The sequence below is a fragment of the Manis javanica genome, chromosome 8, assembly GCF_040802235.1.
Source record: "Manis javanica isolate MJ-LG chromosome 8, MJ_LKY, whole genome shotgun sequence".
NCBI lineage: Eukaryota > Metazoa > Chordata > Mammalia > Pholidota > Manidae > Manis > Manis javanica.
The window spans coordinates 30,531,402-30,555,804 of NC_133163.1; positions in this window are offsets into that span (position 1 = coordinate 30,531,402).

Sequence of the window (24,403 nt, forward strand, 5' to 3'; positions counted from 1 at the left end):
GAATGTACAGTAATTATGTAAACTACAACAAAAACCTTCTTACAGACTATTGTTAGCAATGTGAAGGGCACCGGGATAGAGAGACTTAGATGAAGCATGGGCGGGGAAGGCCTCTCTGAGGAAGTGAATTAAAGCCAAGATTTCTCAGACTTGGTGTTACTGACATTTTGGGTCAGGCAATTCTTTGCTGCGGTGACTGTCCTGCACATTGTAGGGTGCCTCTGCCCACCAGATGCCAGTAGCACCCTCCACCCTTATTTGTGACAACCACAAATGTCTCCAGACATTGTCAAAGTCCCTTGGAGGCCAGAATCGCCCTCCAACTGAGAACCACTGGGTTAAGCTGAGACCCAAAGGGCAACAGGAGACTGTCAGGAAAGGATTGTCCTGGGATATTTTTAGGCCATAGCAAAGATTTTGGATTTTATTCTAAGTAGAAGGAAATAAGTGTTTTCAATCATGGGTGACATCCACCACTGGGAATTTTGAAAAGATTGTTCAGGCTGGGGAGTGGAGAATGGACCTGCCTGGGATAATACAGGAAGTCACAGCTGTCAAAGGAGGCTGCTGCACTTGTCTGCAGACACCCAGGAAATGATGCCAGCCGGGCCGGGGTGGTGGCACTGGAAGCAAAGAGGGTGTAAATGTTCACCATTTTTGAAGTAGAGCACCCAGTCTTATGACGGATTCGATGCAGAGATTCCATCCCGAAAAATGCCCAGTGGTGCCTCCTTTGCCCCAGGGTAAAGGGGTAGCATGTGCTGAGTGCAGTGGGGGGCAGGACTTGGGGAGTGGGGTTCAACTTCAAGCCTGATCACGCAGCTCTCATAAGAATCTAGAGCTGGGCTGACGTTGGGTTGGGATGATGTATAGAAGTGAGCACACTGGTTCAGGGTTCTCTGTCTCCTGTGACTCCAGCTGACAGTGAGTGTCCCCTACGCAACCATTTCCACTCATAAGCCTGGCAAGGCAGAAAAAGCAGAGCTGATTCATGAATGAAGGCTAATCAAGGCTGGAGACTGGAGGCTCACTTCAACTTTCAAAGCCGCTGATGACACAAAACCCACTCAGCATCCCCAGCTCAGCCCAGGAATCTATGTGTCTAAGCTGGGAAGAAGGGAAGCAGGGTGACCAGGAAGCTCAGGCAGGGAGCCAGCAAAGCTGTGGGTTTGAATAGCGCCTGACTGAAGCTGAAGAGTGGAGGGCGGGCACGGGGAGCCGGGGACTGTTCGGTGAAAAGCCTTAGGTGTGACCAGGGAAATGCGAGAACAGCAGGGACAAAGTTTAACAAAATCTTAGGGACACAGGAAAGGCCTGTTTGTTAGTTTGTTTTTAATTGCTGAGAATGTGGTTGCCAGCACTTTAAATTGTAGTGCTCTAAGCATGTAATTAAGCAAGAGGGCTTAGCTGGCACCAGCTGGGAAACCAAGTCGTTGATGCAGCTTATGAGAGTGATCTTTCTATATTAAAATTCAGGCACTGAATGTATGTGTGTCCCTGGCCCCATTGACCTGTTCTGCCTCTGGGCCTCCAAGCTCCAAATGAAAATGACCAACTCCCCACTTAATGCGATATTTTTGCCACCTGTGTGAAAATGTCTGTCTAGGTCTCAGGCTGGCCTGTGGCCGTGATGTTCAATGGAAGAAGTTTCCAGACCTGATACAAAGGATCCAGTAATGGCTCACCTCAGCGCAATCACGAGCAACCCGTCATTACACGAGCCCCATGCCATCTCTTCTTCTGCTTAAAATCACAGAATTTTAGAACTGAACTTGAACTCGGCATTTATCTTTTCGTTTTATACATGAGAAATCTGAAGGCGGGCGTCCTGAACTGACTTGCTCAAGGTCACTCAGCAGATGGGTGGCATCAGAGCATGACCAGGACTGGCGCCCAGGCACAGGGTCCTCTCTCGTATAACTCCTGTTCTAGAGCCTACTCTTCACCTTTCCCCTGCACTCCCCAACCACCACCTTCAACATGAATTCCCACCCTCTTTGAAATTCATGCTGTTTTCCCAGTTTCTCTGCCCGGAGTACAGTGGCCCTGCTGCAGAGGTTTCAGGGAGGGAGGGATGTCCAGCTCAGGAAACTGAAATGCTTTGTGCAATGGTAGGGGATAGTTCACTTTTCAAGTCACAAGGGAACCATTTCTCCTTGGCAAAGGCAACTTTGTGGAACATAATGTCCTGGAAGCATTCCTGCCCCTCCCCAAGTGAGCAATTTCCTCCGTTGAGCTCTGCCGGTGCAGGCCCATTACCTCACGAAGACACTCTGTTTACCTGGTAATTATCTGGAGTGGGAGCCAGCCCTTTCAAGGGATTCTCTTCGATCCTTCCTAGCAGTACCCTCGTTGGGGAGGTAGGGGGATGCAGGGGGAGATTCTCCTCTTATAGGATTGAAGAGAGGCACACTGGGGGCTCTGAGGGTGACCAGGCCTCCTAGTCACCATCCTGCGCTCTGCCCACTCTGGACCTGCTATGCAACAGACAGAAAGGTAGAGGCTCCCAGTTTCCACTTTCCCGGGCCAGTGAAGGAGCTGTTGCTCAGGTGCTCCCTATTAAAGGAGGATAAAGGTAAAATAGTGGAGATCTCTGGGGCAGAAAAGTATTTGTGATGCTTAAAATGACCATGCCTGTACTGAGAAGACAAGTAATGATTCTGTAGCATTTTACTACCCTGATGGACAGTGACTGTAATGGGGTATGTTGGGGGGACTTGATAATGGGAGGAGTCTAGTGACCATAGTGTTGTTCAAGTGATTGTACATTAACCATACCAAAAAAAAAAAAAAAATGACCATGCCTGGATGTTTTGGATGTCCTTGTTCCAAATGTTCTGTCCTACCTTCTTTGCAAGTTCATGTATTTATTGAAACTTATATTCTGACTTTTGGTTCTAAAAATACAGACATTACTCTTATTTGGAAATGGAATTCTTCACCCCATCCCTGGTATCTGACTTTGAACCACACAAAGGTCTTTCTGGGAAGAAGAGATTCAACTCCCTCCCCAATCACACCAGCCAGTCATCTAGGGAGCCTGTGATGCTGAGAGGTGTGAGCATGGGTTTAGCATTCAGTTCTGGGTTCAGATCCCCACTTCCAGCAGCATAATTTACAGTGTTTTCTATCTTCATCTCCTACTGCTTCTCCCTGTACTCCCCTGTTTCAGAACACTAGCCTGCAGGTGTCCCTTTAATACTTGGTGCCTGCCTCAGGGCCTTTGCCCTGTGCTTCCCTCTCTGGAATGCTCTTCCCCTGGAGATCCACAGGCCTACACTCCTGCGTCCTCAAGGCTCTGCTCAGTGTCATCATGTGGGGGACCTTCCATGGCCACTCTAGATTTGCAATCCTCTGCACCCTGGCTCCCTCTTTCCTTGCTTCTCCATAGCATTTTTACCCTCCAGCATATCGTGCAAGTCACTTCTAATTTGTGTTTATTGTCTGTCTTCCCCAGCTATAATGTCAGCCCTATGACGGCGGGTTTTTATTGGCTGTGTTGCTGCTGTATCTCCAGTACCTAGAACTCTGCCTGGTTCTTGACAAGAGCTTAACAAATAGGAATGAATACATAAATCTGAGCAAGTAACTTCCTTCTCTCAGCCCTTCTTAATAGGAAGATATGAGAATTAAATAAGACAACTGCTGCAGATAAAAATAATAGGCAACATATATGGAGCACTTACTGAGTGCCAGCTTTCAAGTGTGCCAAGCGCTTTATGTGGATTATTGTGTTTAACCCTCCCCCAAATGCTATGAGGTATTCTTTTTATGCTCATTTTGTAGAAGAGGACCCTGACGCTTAGAGAAGTTGAGTCTCCTATCTAGGGTCACAAAAATTCAGGTGCATATTTGAGCCTGGAACCTGTACTCTCACCTCCAATGTCAGAGTGCACAGGGCCTGACATGTAGGGTTCAACCCGGCTGATTCCCTGCTGCCGATCACTCAGGGGAAGACTCTTGTGGTCTGTCTGCCCCTCCTTTTTTGTGAACTCATCCTGCCCACTGAAGCCTGTCACACCCCCTGTCCTCAGCAGGCAGCATATACATAGCAATGAGATGGCAAACGCAGGTCCTGGCACCTCCTTTGCCACCAACTTCCTACATGATCCTGGGCCATCATTCCCCCTCCCTGGGCCCCAGGTTCCAATGAGCTCTGAGGTCTTTCCTAGCCTTTCCAGCCCTCAGATGGGGGGTGGGGGAACACCAGGGGTTGTGTGGTGTATGAATCATCTCAGAGGATCCTGCCCCCAGGCTGTGGCCGTGACCCCCCTCCATTCAGTAATGCCGTCTATCCTGCTTTGATGACTATTGGCCTTTCCTCTCCCACACCTCTTGAGCTTGAATTTCAGGCTGCTGGATTTGATCGAGAGGGGAGAAGGTAACATTTCTGGTTATTTTCTAAGTACTTCCCTAGAAGTGAGACCAAGAAAAAGAAAGGTTGGAGAGCCTTTCCCACCTAACTTGGGACAGAGTCACTGCAGGAAATGGACTTCCCTTGGGGGGTCACCGGAAAGAAATGCTGAGCCCTCTGGAAGCTCCACAGAAGGGCTTAGGGACTGCTTGTGTGGGAGAGCGTGTGCCCAACAGCCTCTTTCCAATTCCCTCCCACACCTCTTGCCAAAAGAGTCTCAAGGGGCCCCTTATTTGCTGGCCCCCAAACTGCCTCTCTTCAGTTTCACCTAAAGTGGGAAGACCCCCTCCTTGTGGAATGGAGTAAACTGAGCTCGCCACGGCATGTGTTGTTTTCTTCATGCCATTCATTCAACATGTATATGCTAGACTCTGCCAGGGATTCAAAGAGGGAATTAGGTCATGGCAAACTTAGACTGGGTAATTGGTAATTTGAGGAGAGGTTAATAAAGAGACTATTTTCAAAGGTGAGGATAGAGTGTAGGAAAACAAGGGATAGTGTAATGCCTTGGAGCTAGTAGCATTGGGAAAGATTATCAACCCAAACTGAGGGATTAGATGAGAGAAAATTCCCAGAATCCAGAGGAAGGACCCATGTGGAAAGGGCCACCTGGCAGGAGCTGTGTCTGACCTTTGGTTGAGGGCCTCCTCTTGCTGCTGAAAACCTTGGCCTCCCTCTGTTTATCCCATTGGCTGAACTCCACCGATGAGGCTGGAACAGGTCAGTCTCTTGGGGCTCACAGCAGAGCAGAGTGCCCAACTGGAAGGACGGATTTCTGGCACAGAAATCAGACACAGCCTCTATCCCAAAGGAGCTTGCAAACTAGCGGGGGAGGTGGGAGGGCAAAAGTAAATTACAGTGTGATAACACTTTAAGAAGATATGAACAAAGGACAGGAGGAGCTCACGCGTTAGAAAATGAATTCCACCAGGGAAGGTGTTAAAGTGCTTGAAGGTTGGGGAAAGAGAGAGGTTACCAGGAAGGGAGCACCGAGGCGTCATTTCTCAGATGATCAGGCTTTCTGGAGGAAGTGATATCTAAACTGAGACCTGAAATATGGATAAGAATTTGCCAAGACAGAAGAGAAAGAAAAAGAGTCCGGGCAGAGTGAGAAACATGCCAAAAAAGCTGGAGGCTGAAAGACGACAGTACGTGAAGAACTCTTCTGCCAGACTATGGAATTTGGAATTTTGTCTAAGGTTTTAATCAGGGGAGTGGTAGCACTGTATTTGTTTTAGAAAATCACTTTGTTTGAAGAGGAGAGAGTGAATTAAAGGCAGGGAGATAAGAAAGGCTGCCTTTGTCATCTTAGTGAGAGACGACAGTGGCCCAAAGTCAACTGGTGGAAGAGGGGGTAGAAGGAAGTATTGAGAAGGTAAAACTTGGTGGGGTTTGGGGATTGGATACAGGAGAGAGGGAGAGGTTCGTTAGGGGGTGATGGTGGTAGAGTTCACTGATAAGGTCTCTACAGAAGGAAGCATGTGAGTGTGTGTGTGCATGTATGTTAGGGAGGATCCTGTACTATGGTGGAGAAGACAGGGGGGATTGATAAATCATCCCGTTTGAGGCCGAGTGAGGTTGTAGGACCAGTAGGATGTCCAAATAAAACTGTTAGTGCTTCGAATGAGTTGTTCAGAAGGGGTCTTGGTGGAAGCTGTGGATCTGAGGATGGTCAGAATGCAAATGGTGATCCCAGCAATGGAGTACAGGAGGTCACCATGGGAAGAGCTCAGAGTGAGGAGAAAAGAATGCTGATGAACAGACTTTTTAAAGGCTGATGGAGGGTGAGGAGCTGCAGAGTGGCCTGTGAAGGAGAGCTAATAGAAAGTGGAGTCACAGAATGCTGAGACTCAGAGAGGCTATTGAGTTCTGAGAGGAGCAACAGGGGAAGTCACTAAGTCAGACATTACTGAGAGGTCCTGGGCACAGGTGTCAATTAACAGCATGATTTTTCTTTTCCTTTCAGTGTCTTTTAATCACATAGATAAGGAATATTTCCTAAGCATCTACAGTGTGGTTGTTTAGGGTTGAATTATGTTCCCTCAAAAAGACATGTTAGAGTCCTAACCTCCAGTACCTCAGAAGATGACTGAATTTGGAGATAGAGCCTTTAAAGAGGTAATTAAGGAAAATGAGATCATATGCGTAGGCTCTAGTTCCGTATGACTCATGTTCTCATAAGAAGAGGAGATTGGGACACAGACACATAGAGAAGACCATATGAAGGCACAGTGGGAAGACAGCCATCTACAAGCCAAGGAGAGAGGCCTCTAGAAGAAACCAGTCATGCCAACACCTTAATCTTGAACTTCCAGCTTCCAGAATTGTAAGAGACCTCTGTTGTTTAAGTCACCCAGTCCATGGTATTTCCTTATGGCAGCCCTAGCAAACTAATACAATGCTTTAGGTAGGGATTTGTAAAAGCAAACAACTAGGGCTAGAGCCCCCAAAGAACTTAGAACTCTTTTAGGAGGAGAAGCACATAGATTATTAGCTGGCCATCCTAGCCAGCATAACTCTCAGGTTTGGGTGATTAGGTTGTTAACAAATACTGTAGGTTAGAGATCAAGCATTTGCCCTGGGCTGGGGTAATCAGGAACGGTCTCAAGGAAGAGAGGGGACTGAGCCCAGCCTTGAAGGATGCACAGGATTGGGATTGGCAGGGAAAAGGGAAAGGGAAGCGCCTGTTGGGGAACAACAGTAGCAAAGAGGCAGAGGGGAGACTGGGAGGTGATGAGGGAGACAGTAAGTCATTAGGACTGACTGAAGGGCTGGTTCCTGGAGCAGAAATGCGGAAGATGTGGGGACAGGCAGAGACCAACACAGTTAAAACTCCTCCCAATATCTCTCACCCACAGGGATACCAGGTTCATCTGAGCACTTGGCCACCTAGCCAGAGGCGATTCCTTTGCAGTTGTGTGTGGTCGTGTGACTAGGTTCTGGCCAATAGAATGTGAGTGGAGGTGATGTGGGCAGCTTCCCAGTTGTGCCCAGATAAGGCAAGAGGTGGATCCTCCCCTTCACTCCTCTTTCCTTCTCACTGGCTGGCGTGCAGACAGAGTGGCTGCCAGGGCTGGAGATGGGAGCCTCGTGTTGAAGATGGCAGGAACAACAAGACAGAATGAGCCTGGATATTGACGACTTGTGGCGGCTGTAGTGGCCCTGGACTGCTTTTACTTGGACTGTTGAGAGAGAAACTCCTATCTTGTTTAATCCACTGTCATGTTATCCCTTATAATAACAGACAAATGGATTTTCTAGCTAATACATACAGGAAAGGGCTACATGATGGTGGAACTTCTGGTTTGTACCATGCACAGTGGTAACTATCGAAGATGAAAGAACAGAGATTAGGGAAAGGAACAAATACTATTGAGCGCTTATTGTGTGCTAGGAACAGTGCCAAGTATGTGTTATGTGTTAGCATTATTTTACTTAATTCTCACAATGGCTTTGTGAGGTAGGTATTAATAACCTGTGTTAATGTCAAGGAAACTAAGATTAGGAGAAGTCATGTCACTTCCCCAAGGGAGCACAGTGGGTAACAGACCCAGGATTTGAGTCCAGGTCAGTGGTTCATAACCAGTGGCAGTTTTGTCCCTCAGGAGGCATTTGGCAATGTCTGGAGACATTTTTGATTGTCACAGGTGGCGGTGGGGTGGGAGGTAGAGATGTGTTTCAGGGGAGCAGGGATGTTGCTAACCATTCAACAGTGCACAGGACAGCCGCCCAAAATAATTATCCAGTCCCACATGCCAGTAGTGCTGAAGTTGAGAACCCCCAAGGTCTATTCTGTGAAAAGCTCATGTTCTTTCCATTACACTAAACTTTGGGGTGGGAGTTAAAAGAGAGGTTTATGTAATAGGAAAACATCATGAGACAGTTATTTTAGGAGGGCAAATCAGATTGGTGGAAAATTGATTTGGCAATGGGAGAAACAAGCAAAGAAGACTAATGGGAACCACTAGTATGGTCCAGGTGAGAGGTTGAAGGATCTCAAGGGTGCGTGGTGGAGCCAATAAAGTGAAATACGTTTCAGTGTCAAGGGCAAGAACTTGCTGCCTGAGAGGGCACGGAGAACGGGAGGGGCAGCGGGAAGAGGAGCGCACAGTCGGTGAGGATTCCGTTTCCCCTCAGCGCCCTCCCGCCCCATTCCCTATGCCCTCTTCCGACCGGCCGCCCCCTTCCTTTTCTGTCCCACCCTTGCCCCTCTCTTTTCCCTCCAGCCTCTCCCTCCATCTGCCTCTGCTTCTCTCTTCCTTCCTACTGACCTCTTCCCCTGATGGTGTCCTCTGGTTCTTCCTGACCCCCAGTTCTAGGCTCCGACCCCCATCAAATACAGCATGGAAAATCCTCTGCTTCCTCAGCTTCATCCCCCACAACAAGGACCAGCAAGTTCCCTCACCAGCAGCGACAGACTGGCACATGTTTTCACTCTGTCTTCCTTCTCCATTTCCTCTTGGCAGGGTGGATTAAAAACTTTGACCAGCGTTGAGGATTGTTACAAAGCCAGACCCCTGGCTCCTGGGAGAACCCTGAGGGGATTTCTGACATGTCAGAAGAGGAAGGAAGTCCTTTGTCTCCCTTCTGCTGTAGTCTCTGGCGTGTTTCCCAAAGGAAACTGGCCTGTTGACAAGGTATCCCCAGGGCCTTGGGGAGGCCTTCCTCCCGTTCTTTGCCCCTAGCCTGCGCCTGTCCTGGCAGCCTGCTGCCACTTCAGGGCCAGGGAACTGGCATTAGCTGGCATGCCCTCAGCCCTCCTGGCAGAAGCATTAGTGTTTGGTCTCCATCTCTGCTTCCCTGGCCCTCTCTTCCCTAGGAACTGATTATTTTCAGGCTTTACAGCTGAAGTTGGTGACTGCCCCAGTCAGCCATGAATCAGTGATCAGGTGCATCCAAGATGTGCTATATCCCTCTCACCACTTCTCTCCAGTCGGCCTGCGGACACTGCTTGCTGTGAGGCCCCTCTGCCCCCTCACACTCTTCCTAGTTCCTCCCCACTCCTTCCCACACAGTACCTTCTGCCATGGAAGCCAGGTATGGAGAACATGGAGAGCAAGCCCCGTTCTACGGCCTTTGACTCCTGTCCCCTTTCAGCATTGCCTCCTGCCTTCAGGTATCAGCCGCCACCTAGGCTTCTCCACCCACTGCATCACCACCTGTTCTGAGAAAGAGATTGTGTATTGGTCCTGAGTGCTTTCAGTGGCCTCATGGCCTGATGTTTTGGAACGTGCCCACATGCTGAAGTTGAATAACTAGGGCTGGAATCCAGGCTCTGTTCCTTAGATGCAGCTTTGGGTATGTTACCAGACTCCTATGGTCCAGTTTCCTCAGTCCACAAATTGGGGCTAACAATGGTTTAGATCTCGTGATGCTGAGAGGGTTAAATGAGTGACACAGGTAAACACTTTGGGCAGTGCTTGGCACTTGTTTTATAAAAATTAGGTGTTATCTATGAATGTAAGTTGATGTACCGTAGCTCAATAAGAGTTCTGGATGCAGGAGATGTGCTCCCATCCCCCAGCTTCCAGCCGCAGTGAGTTCAATCAAGGGCCATCACGGGATGGCCAGGCTGTGGGAGTGGCCAAATCATGCCTACTGCCGTCAGGGTGGCCAGGCCAACGTAGGCGAAGCCCAGGCAAGGCTGAGCCAAATCCCCACATCAGCAGTCATCTTGAGACTTGGCTGCTGCTGTAGAGAAGAGCTGAGGTAGGGACTGGAAAGTGGGCTCTGCACGGGGTGGTGGTGAGTGATTGTCATTGCAGTGATCACCGGACTCGGGGGCGAGCATCAGGTCGGCGCTGGGCGGGAGGACAGAGACCACATGCCCTGCAGCGGGAGGACTTGAATGACCTTCTGGTGTTTGGAAAACATGCAGGCTTCCCCAGGAACTGGCTGGGGCTGGGGGATGGGTGGGTGCCATCCTGCATGTGGAGGGCTGCAGTGCCCAGAAAAACCATTTCAACGTCACACCCCCTCCCTCCATTTCCTGCGCCGTTTCTCCTTTGTTCAGGTCCTCAGTGCCATTCCCGGGCTCTCCTTCCCCCTTCCCCCTCCCAGGAGAGGCCTCTGGGAAAAGCCTCAGACAGCAGCCACACCTGGGGTGAATGAGTGAAGGCTGTCTCGGGTCTCCTCAGGGTTCTCTACACGGGAGGTGTAGCTCCAGGAGGAGAGGATCCCTGCCTGGAGGAAGTTCTCTGCGAATGCGAGGAGACTGAATAAAGGCAAAGGAAAATGGGGATAAAGGGGGTTACCACGTTTATTCTCAAGGCGATTGCAGGCAGCTCGGTACACACGGCTGGCTCAGATGCTCTCCCCAGGCCGGCTAAAGGTTCTGCTCCCCAGAACAAGCTTATTTCTCTAGGCAGTAGGTCTCAGCCTCCTCACTCCCTGCTCTCGCCATGGCATGCCAGGCTCCCTGCTCCCGCGCTTTGGCTTAATTCTCCAGGAGCACCGGGACTGCATGCTCTCTGACCGCTCTCCCAGCAGCCCAGGCTCCCTGCTCCCAAGCTCCAGGAGCAACTCTGTGGGTGAGTCCCTGGGGACTGGCAGATGCCTGACCAACTGCATACCAGGAGCACAGCAGAGGAGAGAACAAGTGTTTCCTCTCTATGCCTCCCCTGGGCAGGTACTCCTATGACTGACCAAAGGCTCTGTCACCGGTAAACATCCCACAAATGTGCAAACATGCTCTTATTATATCCACAATGGGTGTTATTAAGGCCAGGTGGAACGGATGGAAGGCTATGACTTTTATTAGAGAAACAGTATCTTCATCCAGCAGATGTTGGAGGTCTGGGACCTCTCTTTCTAGTGCTCCCAGCTGAAGGGTAGGACTGTCTTCCCAAGTAAGGAGCAGCACATGGCCTGCAGGGCCCCCGCCCTGAGCTTGGTGGCACCTGTCACCCTGGAGCACCGCTCACCTGACTCTGGAGTCGCCCTGTGGGCCCTGGCCTAATCAGGGCCTCTGTCTCAGGGTCCCTTCCTCCCCATTCTTGGCTCTCCTTTGTGAAGGCTCCAAGAGGTGCAGATAATCAGCTTGAAATGGGGGCAGAGAGAGGCCAGTGCTTGGGGCAGGAGGACTAAAGTTGCAGCAGAGGAGGAGAGAGCAGGCCCCTTCCCTTCACCTCCTGTTTCAGAGGGAGCCGAACTGCCTTCGGATGATGAACTGGGAGCTGGGAAAGGAGCAATAATGTGCCAACAGAACCAGCTCTTCACTGGCTCATTAGGAAGAGAAATGACTGAGCCAAAGCTGCCAACTCTAGGCTTGTTTTTCCTGGCACCTTCCACAGCACCATGGAGGGGTCAGCATTACCCCGTGCTGCGAGCAATAAGAAAACAGTCAGGTGAGTGCTGAGTGCTGTGGCAGGGTCTGCTGTCCTCACAGGGACCCTTGTGGTCTCCCTGGGCTCAGAAAGGAATCCTCTTGGGATCTGTACCCCGAGACTCCTGAAGAGCACGGTCCTCTGGCGGCTGCTGCCCCGGTGACTCAGCAGGAAGAGAGCTCCTACAGTGCTCGCTCTTTTGTAGGGATCTTGCCTGAGGAATGTCTGAGGCCAGAGTGTAATGGATTGGATCTGTTTGCTTTTCAATGCTCTTCAGCAACCACCCTGCCTGCCTCCCCCCATTCATCGATATGATTGTTGTGTTTTTCCATCTAAAGAAAACTGGTGAGCAAAAGTGACTTGAAGCCAAGTCCCTTAGCTCTGGGGATGGTTTTCAAAATAGTGCCAGACATTAATCCTTTTATAGCAGGATGTCAGGAAGGTCCCGGGGTCCAGGAGAAGGGGCCCTGGTGGCTCAGGGCAGTGCCATTTTACCAGCTGGAAGGAAAGCACTTACATTTTTTTTTGGTTGGGTGGGTGGCTATTCATGTTTCATTTTATTTTTCACTTTATTGTAAAAAATACATGACATTAAATTTACCATTTTAATCATTTTAAGAGTACAGTAGTGCTAAGTACATTCACATTGTTGCACAACAGATCGCTAGAACTTTTTCATGTTGCTAAACCAAAACTCTACACCCACTAAGCACGAATTCCCCTTTCTCCTTCTTCTCAACTCTTGGCAGCCAACTTTCTACTCTCTACTTTCTATTTGTATGATTTTTGACTACTTTAGATACTTTATATGAGTGAAATCATACGGTATTTCTCCTTTTGTGACTGGCTTATTTTGCTTAGCATAATGTTCTCAAGGTCTGAAACACTTTAATATTTTAACAACCAGTATTTATGCACATGTGTTGGCTGAAGGTCAGCCCTACCTTGTCCCCACCTTAAACTTAGGTCCTGCTGCACAGAAGTTCTGGAAATGACTCTTCCCTAAATATTAGAGAAATCCCATTCCTCATCACCAAATCTCTACTATGGTTCTTTCCCCACTGTGAGTGTCAGTACACTCTCAGAATGTGAGAGATCTCTTTGCTTTGGCCAGTTTTGGGGTCAGGCCTCATCTATCCTTGCCAATGTGTCTTCCTTTCTAGTTTATTCCCAACTATTTCCTTTCATATACCATATGCCATCTAAATGGAAACACTTATTTTTTTCAAACATACCCTAAACATTCCTGTCTTCCTGCCTTTGTTCATGCAGTTTTCTCTACATGGGATACCTTTTTCTCTTTTCTCATCGTGTCCAATGCACCCCCCTCTGCTGAGATCTACTCAAATGGCTCCTCCACGGAAGTGTCCTACTATTGCCCTGTTCAGAAGTGATCTGTCTTTTCTCTGACATCCTAAAACACTTTTATCTAAAACTTCAGTATGACATTTGTAATTTTATCATCATCATCATCATCCTCATTTAGTAGTATTTAGAATCCACTGTGTGTCATGAAAATATTCAGTGTTTTATATTCTCATTTGCTTTTCTTTCTTGTAAAATAGTTCCTTATGCATGTTTTCTTTCTACATAGTTTTTCTTGTTGGTAAAATACAGATAACTGCCTCCATATCAGGTAGTAGTATTGCATGGAATAAATAACAGTAATAGCTAGCATTTCCTGAGTGCTTATTATGTGCTGGGCAGTACTCTAAGCACTTTTTCTGTATTATTCAATAATTTCAATCCTTATGACAAACCTATGAAGTATGTTTATAGAGGGAGAATCTAAGGGAAAGGTTTAAGCCAGTAAATGGAAGAGCCAGAATAAGAACTTTGACTTAGAATCCTTATGCTTAATTATGACCATCAGCTGCCTTCCAAGGATGGATAATGTCCAGCACAGGCTGGATAATATCAGTATAATACTTAGCACTGGCAGGCATTTCATAAGTTGCAGCTGTTATTCTTATTCCCATTCTTTTGTTGAGGATTACGGTCTGTCCTCTGCTTCTTTATGTCCCACAGCACCTCATAATACTAATAGCTTGTATTTATTAAGCATTTTCCACAAACTTGCATTTGCCAAGGATTGTGCTGTCTCTCTAGCCCTAGCACAAGTAATGAATGAATGCTTGAATAAATGAATGAATGAATGAATGAAAAGAGAGGGAATAGAAGAGGAGGGAATACTTTCAAACTCATTCTATGAAGCCAGCATCACTCTAATACCAAAACCAGGCAAAGACAACACAAAAAAAGAAAATTACAGACCAATATCCCTGATGAATAGATGCAAAAATACTCAACAAAATATTAACAAACCGATTCAAAAAGACATCAAGAGGATCATACACCATGATCAAGTGGGATTCATCTCAGGGATGCAAGGATGGTGCAACATTTGAAAATCCATCAGCATCATCCACCACATCAACAAAAAGAAGGACAAAACCACATGATCATCTCCATAGATGCTGAAAAAGCATTCAACAAAATTCAACATCCATTCATGATAAAAACTCTCAACAAAATGGCTATAGAGGGCAGGTACCTCTACATAATAAAGGCCATATATGACAAACCCACAGCCAACATCATACTTAACAGCGAGAAGCTGAAAGCTTTTCACCTAAGATCGGGGACAAGACAGGGATGCCCACTCTCCCCACTGTTATTCAACATAGTACTGGAGGTCCTAGCCATGGCAATCAGACAAAACAAAGAAATACAAGGAATCCAGATTGGTAAAGAAGAAGTCAAACTGTCACTACTTGCAGATGACATGATATTGTACATAAAAAACCCTAAAGACTCCACTCCAAAACTGCTAGAACTAATATCTAAATTAAAAGTTGTAGAATACAAAATTAATACACAGAAATCTGTTGCTTTCCTATACACAAATGATGAACTAACAGAAAGAGAAATCAGGAAAACAATTCCATTCACAATTGCATCAAAAAGAATAAAATACCTAGGAATAAACCTCACCAAGGAAGTGAAAGACCTATACCCTGAAAACTACAAGACACTCTTAAGAGAAATTAAAGAGGACACTAACAAATGGAAACTCATCCCATGCTCTTGACTAGGAAGAATTAGTATTGTCAAAATGGCCATTCTGCCTAAAGCAATCTACAGATTCAAAGCAATCCCTATCAAAATACCAAGAGCATTCTTCAACAAACTGGAACAAATAGTTCTAAAATTCATATGAACCATGAAAGATCCTGAATATTCAAAGCAATCCTGAGAAGGAAGAATAAAACAGGAAGGATCTTGCTTCCCAACTTCAAGCTTTACTGCAAAGCCACAATAATTAAGACAATTTGGTACTGGCACAAGAACAGAGTCACAGACCAGTGGAACAGAATAGACTCCAGATATTAATCCAAACATATATGGTGAATATACGATAAAGGGTCCATGGATATACAATGGGGAAATGACAGCCTCTTCAACAGCTGCTGTTGGCAAAACTGGACAGCTACATGTAAGAGAATGAAACTGGATTATTGTCTAACCCCATACACAAAAGTAAATTCAAAATGCATCAAAGACCTGAATGTAAGTCATGAAACCATAAAACTCTTAGAAAAAAACATAGGCAAAAATCTCTTGGACATAAACATGAGCAACTTCTTCATGAACTAATCTCCCCCAGTAAGGGAAACAAAAGAAAAATGAACAAATGGGACTATATCAAGCTGAAAAGCTTCTGTACAGCAAAGGACATCATCAATAGAACAAAAAGACATCCTACAGTATGGGAGAATATATTCATAAATGACAGATCTGATAAAGGACTAACATCCAAAATATATAAAAAGCTCATGCACCTCAACAAACAAAAAGCAAATAATCCAATTAAAAAATGGACAGAGGAGCTGAACAGACAGTTCTCCAAAGAAGAAATTCAGATGGCCAACAGGCACATGAAAACATGTTCCACATGGCTAGTTATCAGAGAAATGCAAATTAAAACCACAATGAGATATCACCTCACACCAGTAAGGATGGCCACCATCCAAAAGACAAACAACAAGACATGTTGGTGAGGTTGTGGAGAAAGGGAAACCCTCCTACACTGCTGGTGGGAACGTAAATTAGTTCACCTTTGTGGAAAGCAGTATGGAGGTTCCTCACAAATCTCAAAATAGAAATACCATTTGACCCAGGAATTCCACTTCTAGGAATTTACCCTAAGATTGCAGGAGCCCAATTTGAAAAAGACATATGCACCACTATGTTTATCACAGCACTATTTAAAATAGCCAAGAAATGGAAGCAACCTAAGTGTCCATCAGTAGATGAATGGATAAAGAAGATGTGGTACATATTCACAATGAAATATTATTCAGCCATAAGAAGAAAACAAATCCTATCATTTGCAACAACATGGATGGATCTAGAGGATATTATGCTCAGTGAAATAAGCCAAGTGGAGAAAGACAATTATCAAATGATTTCACTCATTTGTGGAGTATAAGAACAAAGAAAAAAACTGAAGGAACAAACAGCAGCAGACTCACAGAAACTAAGAAGGGACTAACAGTTACCAAAGGGAAAGGGACTGGGGAGGGTGGGTGGGAAGGGAGGGACAAGGGAATAAAAGGGGCATTACTATTAGCAGACATAATGTAGTGGTGGGGCACAGGGAAGGCTGTACAACACAGTGAACACAAGTAGTGATTCTATAGCATCTTACTACCCTGATGTACAGTGACTGTGATAGGGTATGTGGTGGGGACTTGATGATGAGGGGAGTCTAGTAACCATAATGTTGCTCATGTAATTGTAGATTAATGATAACAAAGTAAAAAATAAAGAAAAGAAAATAGAGGACAAAAACTAGTGAACAATGGGCAAAGGCTGTCTGAAAGGAGGGGCTCATCCCTGCCCAGTTGTTAGTCAGGCAAAAATGCATTACAGTGGAGAAGAGCCCTCCCAGGGATCTGACTTATGCCCAGTATTCACCCATGTTTCCATTAATGACTCAAAAGATGCAATGCAGAGTGTGCTAATCAAATTGGGGAAGCTTGCAAAGCGGGTTAGAAGCTGAGCACTTAGGAGGTAAGCTCGAGCTTGCAGACAGTACTTGACAAATTAGAGAAATAAAGAGAGTCAATAAACAGAGCTCCAGGAGCTGCAGACTACAAGTGGTTCCGAGGGAGTTGCTACCTCTCGCTAATGGATCTGCCCAGAGAAGCCTTTGGCCTGCTTTTCTCTGGGCTTCACCTGGCTTGGTTGCTTATTTGGAGCAAGTCTGAATGCAGTTTGCTTGATGAGGGCTTTGGGCTGGAGGTCTTATGGACAGAGTCCCTGCTCCAAGGTAAAGCTGTCCCCGTACTCCCTCCCAGCCTCTCTCCTCCACACCCTGGCCATCAGCTTAGCTGGGTCTCACGGAGGGAAAGGCATGGCTCCACCTGCTTGATAAAAATGTGAACTTAGCCCATGATGCCCCATCCCTGCCCACCAAAGTGGTGCTGCCCTTCTCTGCTTCTACACATTCTCATCGGGAAGTAACCACTTTCCTCATTTGAAGCTGCCCTGGAGGTGACTGTGACCTCAGTTTTCCTTAGGAAAGTGTACTGGTGTGAAAGGAGGGCAAGGAGACAGTGTGATCTGATGGGCAACGCCCCGCCTCTGCCCTGCCGGCCACTGGGGGGAAGCCAAGGCCACGTGGTTCGGCAGAGGAGGGCGAGTGTGGGCTCTGGACCTCCTGCTTCACCCTCCGGAGCCATATGCTGTCAGGTGAGTTACTTGACTTCTCTAAGGCAAGCCTTTTGGTCACAAATATCTGAAAGTCCCTCAGTTTATCTTAATCAAAATGGAGTATTTAATTGGGAGAAGAAGATTCTCCAAAAATCTGGGAGCTGGTGGAAGAGCTCCCCTGGGCCACAGTTTGGCCTCTTTCTTCCTCTTTCTCCTTTACTTGAGTCACAAAGTTCTCTCTGCTCCTGCTTTTCTGAGCACATCCTTTCTTCTTTCTCAGTTGGCCTTCCTGGTACACAAGACCCCACACTGATGGTCCAGTCCCACCTTTATGAAAGGCCTCACAGTGAGGACACATGTCTCTACATTCAAATCTACATTTCTGTTAAAAAGGAAACTGCTCACGGGGGTCAAGCTTTTACCCCCTGGCCAGGGAGATGGTGCAGGAAGCAGATGATGGTGGGGGTGGCGGTGTATGCCTGGCACTATCATGCCAGCAAGAACCTCCCTTTGTGGATAGGTGAAAGATTCTCAAGGAGAAGAAAGAAGTGGGAAATTACCCAGTTAGGAGTTCAATGCAGACTCTAAGTTTTGGTTTTCTCATGTGAAAATGGGGATAATATTAACTACCTCTTATGATTTAATTTAATGGATTAATTAAATTTAATTGATCAATGGATTAAATAAAATACATAAAGTGCTTAGCATTGTGGCTGATAACACAGTAAGCCTGCCACTTGTTTAATCCTTGCTCTTATTTGAGATAAGGTTCACTGGACTTGGTCGGCAGACCTCTGAGTTAGGACAGGCCTGGGTGGGAAGGAAGCTCAGAAGGAATAGGCCCGGGGGTGTGTGAGCATGGGCAACGGTATCCATGCATCAGGGAGACAGAGCTGCAAACAGCTGGTGATGAAGATGTCCAGATGTTCTCATTTCAGAAGGCCTCACTTCTAAATCCCAGCTGGAAGGCAGGCCATTGCTACCATGTCCTGGGCTTCAGCACTTAAGACGTCCTTTCACTCATTGTTTCCCTTAACTGATACCAATCAAACACCTACTGTGTGCCAAGTACTGTTCTGGTTGCTGGAGATGCAGCAGTGAACTCTGGTGGTGTTTGTGTTCTAGTGGGAGAGGAAGACAATAAATAAGATAAACAAGTAAAATATGTAATATGTTTCTGGCAAGTGCTAAGGAGAAGAAATAAAATGGGAAAGAGGCATGTGACATGTCAGCCAGGTGGGGTGAGTGGTTAACATTTTAAACAGGGGTAGTCAGGAAGGCATCACAAAGAAGATGTCTTTTGATTAAAACCTTGAAAGAAGTGACAGGATGGCCCTGCTATGGGAGGTGTTGAGAAGGAAGAGCCCGTGCAAAGGCCTGAGGTGGGAGCCTGCCTGTCACCAGGAAGGACCCACAGGAGGATCCATGGCACAGGAGCAGATGGAGTGCGCAATATAATGAGTCATAAAAAAATACATATTTGGTCATTCAGATGACCAAATATGTATTTCTAGGTGTATTTGGTTTATATCCACAGTTCCTGAAAGCACTGCAGAGTCTTACAGGTGAAATGGATGTCTTGTCATATTGATGAGAGACTTTTGGACCCCACCCAAGGGCAGGAGCAGGAGGATGAATCAGCCAAGAGCCAATAGCTTAATTAATCATGACTATGCAGTGAAGCCCTCCCAGAAACCCCTGAGAAGAACTTATCGCTCTCCTGGATCCTCCTTCCCAGTTGGAGAGAGCTTCTATGCCTGGGGAGCCAGAACACCTCCACGTGCCACGTTCCATGAGGATGGAGACTCCTTTATTTGGGACCTTTCCCTATGTATCACTTCATCTGGCTGTCAACTTGTATCCGTTATGGTATCTTAAACTAGTAAATGTGTTTTCCTGAGTTCTGTGAGCTGCTCTAGCAAATTAATTGAGCCTAAGGGGGAGGTTATGGGGGCCTCCAATCTGTAGCCAGTAGGTCAGAAGCACAGGTAACTGTCTGGGGCTTGCGACCAGCGTCTGGAGTGGGGTGTGGAGGACAGAGCCCTTAACCTGGGGAATCTGGTGCTGTCTTTGGGTAGATAGCATCAGAATTGAGTTGAGTTGTTGGACACCCTGCTGGTGTTTGAGAATTGCTTGGTGTTATGCATGGGAAGACCTCCTCCCACACATTAGAATCAGGTCTGGGAACCCAAATGGACTTATACTACTATTACTGCTGTGTATAATACTATTACCGTTGTTGTATATGAAAAAACACATCACAGAGAGTGACAGTGATGAAGGTAGAGTATTATAGGACCAGATTGTGTTGGATCCTGTAATTCATAGTAAGGACTTCAGTCTTTAATCTGAGTGAGGGGGAAGCCATTGCAGGGTTTTAAGCAAAGGAGTGTACCGATCTGAATCAAGTTGCAGTAGAATCACTTTGGAATAGACTGAGGGGGTCAAAGACAGAACACTGCCTTATTCTGCCTTCAGTAACATAGATTTCAATTCCAGGTCCAAAATGTAACTTTTGATCCTTCTTCCAGCCAGCCCATCTTTTCAGTGCATGTCTCTGTCAAACACACTCAGAGGTCACCCCTTTCCATGGAGACCTAAGGCTTAGAAGGCTGCTAAGACCCCTAATGTCACAGCCCCTGGGGTCAGGAAGCTCTGAAGCCAAGTCCCCAAAGAGAAGGTATGAGAAATTTTTATTGTGGTGGCAGCTCTCTTTCAATTTAGTGACCTGACAGTGAAGCTTAGAAGACACTCCTCCCTTCTTAGTTTTGAGGTGTACCTTTTGGGGTCCAGGATTGAGTTTCCAGCCCAGGAAACAAGTTGCCACTCTAAGAAGGCATGGAAGAACTAGTGCCATTCAGAAGTTCTGAACTTTGACTCCACAAGTAATGGACTTGAGTCCCAGCCCTGTCATGATGGGCCTCAGCCTCTTTATATGGGAAATCAATTAAATGAGCTCCTTTCAAGCTCTAAAGGCCTGTGAAGTTTATGCAATGAAAGCATTTTGTTATTTGAGGTATTTAGTTCCCTGAAGTCTTTCTTAGGTTTCTTCTTCAGAGTCTTTCTTAATTTTACCTTCCTATCAATCAAGAGAGGTAGGCAATTTACCTTTTTCTCAAACGGCCTGATGGCAGAGAGGATGCCTTTGAGCTAGACTACCAGGCTAAGGCTGGGAAGCTCGTCACCCTTCTGCCAAGTGGCCTCCCTCGGGAGCCTGAGCTGAAGACACTCATCTCTGAGGTGAGAAATGCAAGGAGAGGGAAGGTGATGCCTGCAGAGTTGAGTTTCTTTGTTCCCACTTGTCTTCCGTCTCAAGTTTCTTATGAGTTCTTTCAGACAGAAAATGAAACATCTCTATCAGCTCCAGGGCTCTGTGTGTGACAAGGCAAGGATGAGTGATATTAAGTTGTGTGGCCACAGGCCCACCCATTTCTGGGTGTCCACAGGTCGCCTGTCCCTCACTAGCTCTGTTTGGGGTCATCACCTGGTAGGAGGGGCTGTAGAGAAATAGGTGAGCTCTCCGAGCTTTGCATGGGGGAATCTCCATTTCGTGGCAGCACAGAGCCTGCCAGCTGTCCTGAAGCTGGCGTGAAGCTATTCCTTCAAACCAATGATGTGAAAACCCAAACTTTCTCTCTGATCTTCTTGAACTGGTCACCACCGCCCTTAAGATTATGTTTCCTAAATAACCCTTGGACCAGTGACATGGGATTGCTGGTTACTCTGTATGGGGTGATCAGAGTAGAAGTCACCACATAATTGGTTTTTCCCCACTGAGACTGCAGTGACCAAACTGTGGTCAAAATTATGGTTCCAGAATGACAGCTTACTTAGGAATATTTTACTTTGGGGTGCAAAGCTTTGCTGTTTAGGCAACATCCAGGAGGTGAGTGAAATGCACCGTGAGAGCAGTAGAGACCGGGGAAGGGCTGGATTTTCATAAGGGCACCTTTAGAACACGTGTCTTCCCTTGCCTTAAGCTTTGTGTAGAAGTAGATGATGAAGAAGTAGTTCTGGCTATTCAGTTTCTTTTTCTTTCTCTTGATCTTTATTATGAATTCTTTTCTTTGGCTATTAAATGCTGAGAAGCCAGTGGGTTACCAAAACTGTTATACACCTGCCATCAGGAAGCAAAAATGAGCAAGTTACAGGGTCTCTGCCCTCAATGTAGTTGCATCTGACTGGGGAGACAAACATGGAGACTAATAACTAGACGATCAACACTTCACTGAGCAGCTAGAGATTACTTCAAAAAATTTCAACCTGGCTGTTCCTAGAATAAGCTCGTTCTTTCCTAGGTCACTGCCCAAGCATTTTGTATATGAGAACCTTTCTTTAGTTTTTCTAGCAAGATGCCCCACTGGTGAAAAGACTTTATGCAAACCCTTACCATACTCTTATCCCACACTTGGTGATGTAAAAGCTCAGAATTTTCCTTCTGTATGTCCATGCGAACACATTCTTCTTGCTCTTTGTTGTTATAAGCAGGCCCTTACCACTCAAGTGGCCCTGGTTCCCAACCCAACAAATAATCGGGAGACGTTTCAGTAGATGATGAGGAACTGATTGTTTTGTCTGTGCCCTTATTCCTTGGCCTGCACATGAACCTTGTCCATTCCTCACACTACTGTCTTCTATTCTAGTCTAATACACTTTTATTCAGAGGTACAAAGGCATCAACCAATTCTAGATCCTTCCAGCTGCCTAAAGTTCACCCCAAAGCTGTCTTTTGCTTGAGCTTCTCTTAAAGGAGCAGCCACAGGTCCGTATAACTCAGAAGGGCCAAGGGTTAGAGAGGGGGCAAGGAAAATGAGCCCCACAGAGAGTGGGTGGAGCTGCCAGTCATGCGCTGGATTGATGTGTAGCCTCCCAACTAAGCTCTAGGTTCTGGTTCCCATTCTGCTCCAAAGGTCAGAGACTGACTCCAGATGACTGTGCTGCAGTCCCAGAGGGAAAAACTATGTAGAGGCCTGAATAACCAAATGAGCCAGTGGGAGGGTAAAGAAGGCAACTCCAACTTGCTCCATCGTAAGTACCTTTTGGTTGGAAGACATAGATTTCCTCTTCTTTAAGTGATATCTGGTAGAATTGTTATTTTTACTTTTGAAATACTCAAAGGAAAAATCAATCTATATCGCCAGGAGAGGAGAGAAGTCCCTGTATATTAAGTATTTTTTTGTCTAACTCTCTTCTCTTTAGCATTTCATCAACAAACATTTATTGAGTCACTACAGTGTGCAAGAATAGGTCCTTCTGCTCAGAATGCCCTTCCTTCTCCCACTTCCCTTTCCAGCCTGGGCCTAATCAACAACCATTTATCCTTCAAACCTACACTCCCTGAGACTTTCCTCCCTTGGTTAAATGATAAGGCTTAAAATGCAAACTGCCTTGGATGACTCATGCATGTAGAGGCATAAATAAGTGTTTTCAGATCTTTCTCTAAAAGCCACCTTTGATTGAAAGGAAAGGAGGGTAGAGAACAAAGGCAGGCAGAAGCCCCTGAAGTGAGTGGGAGAAGGGGGCTGTCGGGAGGTCCATGGAGGTAGCAGATGCAGGAAGGGGAAGCTAGGGATCTCAGAGATCAATTTGGCCAACTTCTCAAGTGCTGTAGATGTTCAAAAGTTAAGCCAGACTTCTGGACATTCAGGACCTAATGCAGTTTTGTTCTAAGCTAAGAAGAGATGAAAGTAACCAGAGTGAGTTAGGCTGAGCTAGAGTTTGGCTGAGAAGAGGATGTGAGAGCCCTTGACATCACAGAGAGAATGAATTACTTACTCTCCCAGGACAACCTCCCTGGACAACATATCACAGTGGCCATCAGTGAAATGAATGTTGTAATACTCACTATCCCATAAAGGGATGTTTGCAAATCAGTAAGGATCACAAAACAGTTCTGGCACACAGAAGTCTGGCACACTCTTATAGGACTGGATCATTTTACAGAAAAATGGGGAATGAGAAAGTAGGTTTGGGAGCATGGGTTATAAAGGGTGGATTGGGGTGACTATGCACAGAAGGACTTAGAGGTCAACAGAAGGGGTGGAGATGGAGGTGAGTGTGGAGTTCTTATCTTGATTCCCAAAATGTTTAGAGTGGTGGAATCCCCAAAAGTCTTGGTGACACTTACAACTACAGTAGTTTATTCATAAATAATATGTGTGTGTGTGGCTAGATGAAGAATCTGGCACGGGTTGGGAACTAGCTGGCTACAGGCTGTCTGCCTCAGCTCAGGAGTCAGACTGCCCTGTTCTCTCCATACTCAGGGTGTGGTCTGCATGCCAACTGCATTGCATCACCTGGAATCTTGTTAGAAAGGCAGAATCTTGGGCTTCCTGCTCCAGACCTACTGAATCAAAATATGCATTTTGACAAGATTCTCCAGTGATTCATGGGTGCATTAAAGCTTGAGAAGCACTGCTCTTCACAATCACCCATCTGCCTTCCAGGCTGTCCATGGTGGGGTGTGAGCTGCTGTGCGTTTTAAACTCTTTATGCCAGGACAGAATGCCAGAGAGTGATGCTAAGACCTGGATTACATTTTAAATTTAAATTAACTTCACACATCAGTGGGCTCATCTTTGAATAATGTCTGTGTATATAGACCAACAGTAAAAGGGAACCACATCACCAATGTGTCTTTGACACATCAAAAACTCCTGGCCTTCATCCTGCCTAAAGCGATCTATAGATTCAATGCAATTCCTATCAAAATACCAACAGCATTCTTCAACGAACTAGAGAAAATCATTCTAAAATTTATATGGAACCATAAAAGACCCCGAATAGCTAAAGCAATCCTGCAGTAGACCCCAGGTGGGCTTCGGGCTGGTCAGCGATGCTCTTGTTGTGTCCATCATGGTTCCTCGGGCACATCACTGCTCTGTGCTCCAGCTGTTCGCCTGCCAAGTGAGCAACATGATGGACAAAGAGGTTTACCTTATTGAGC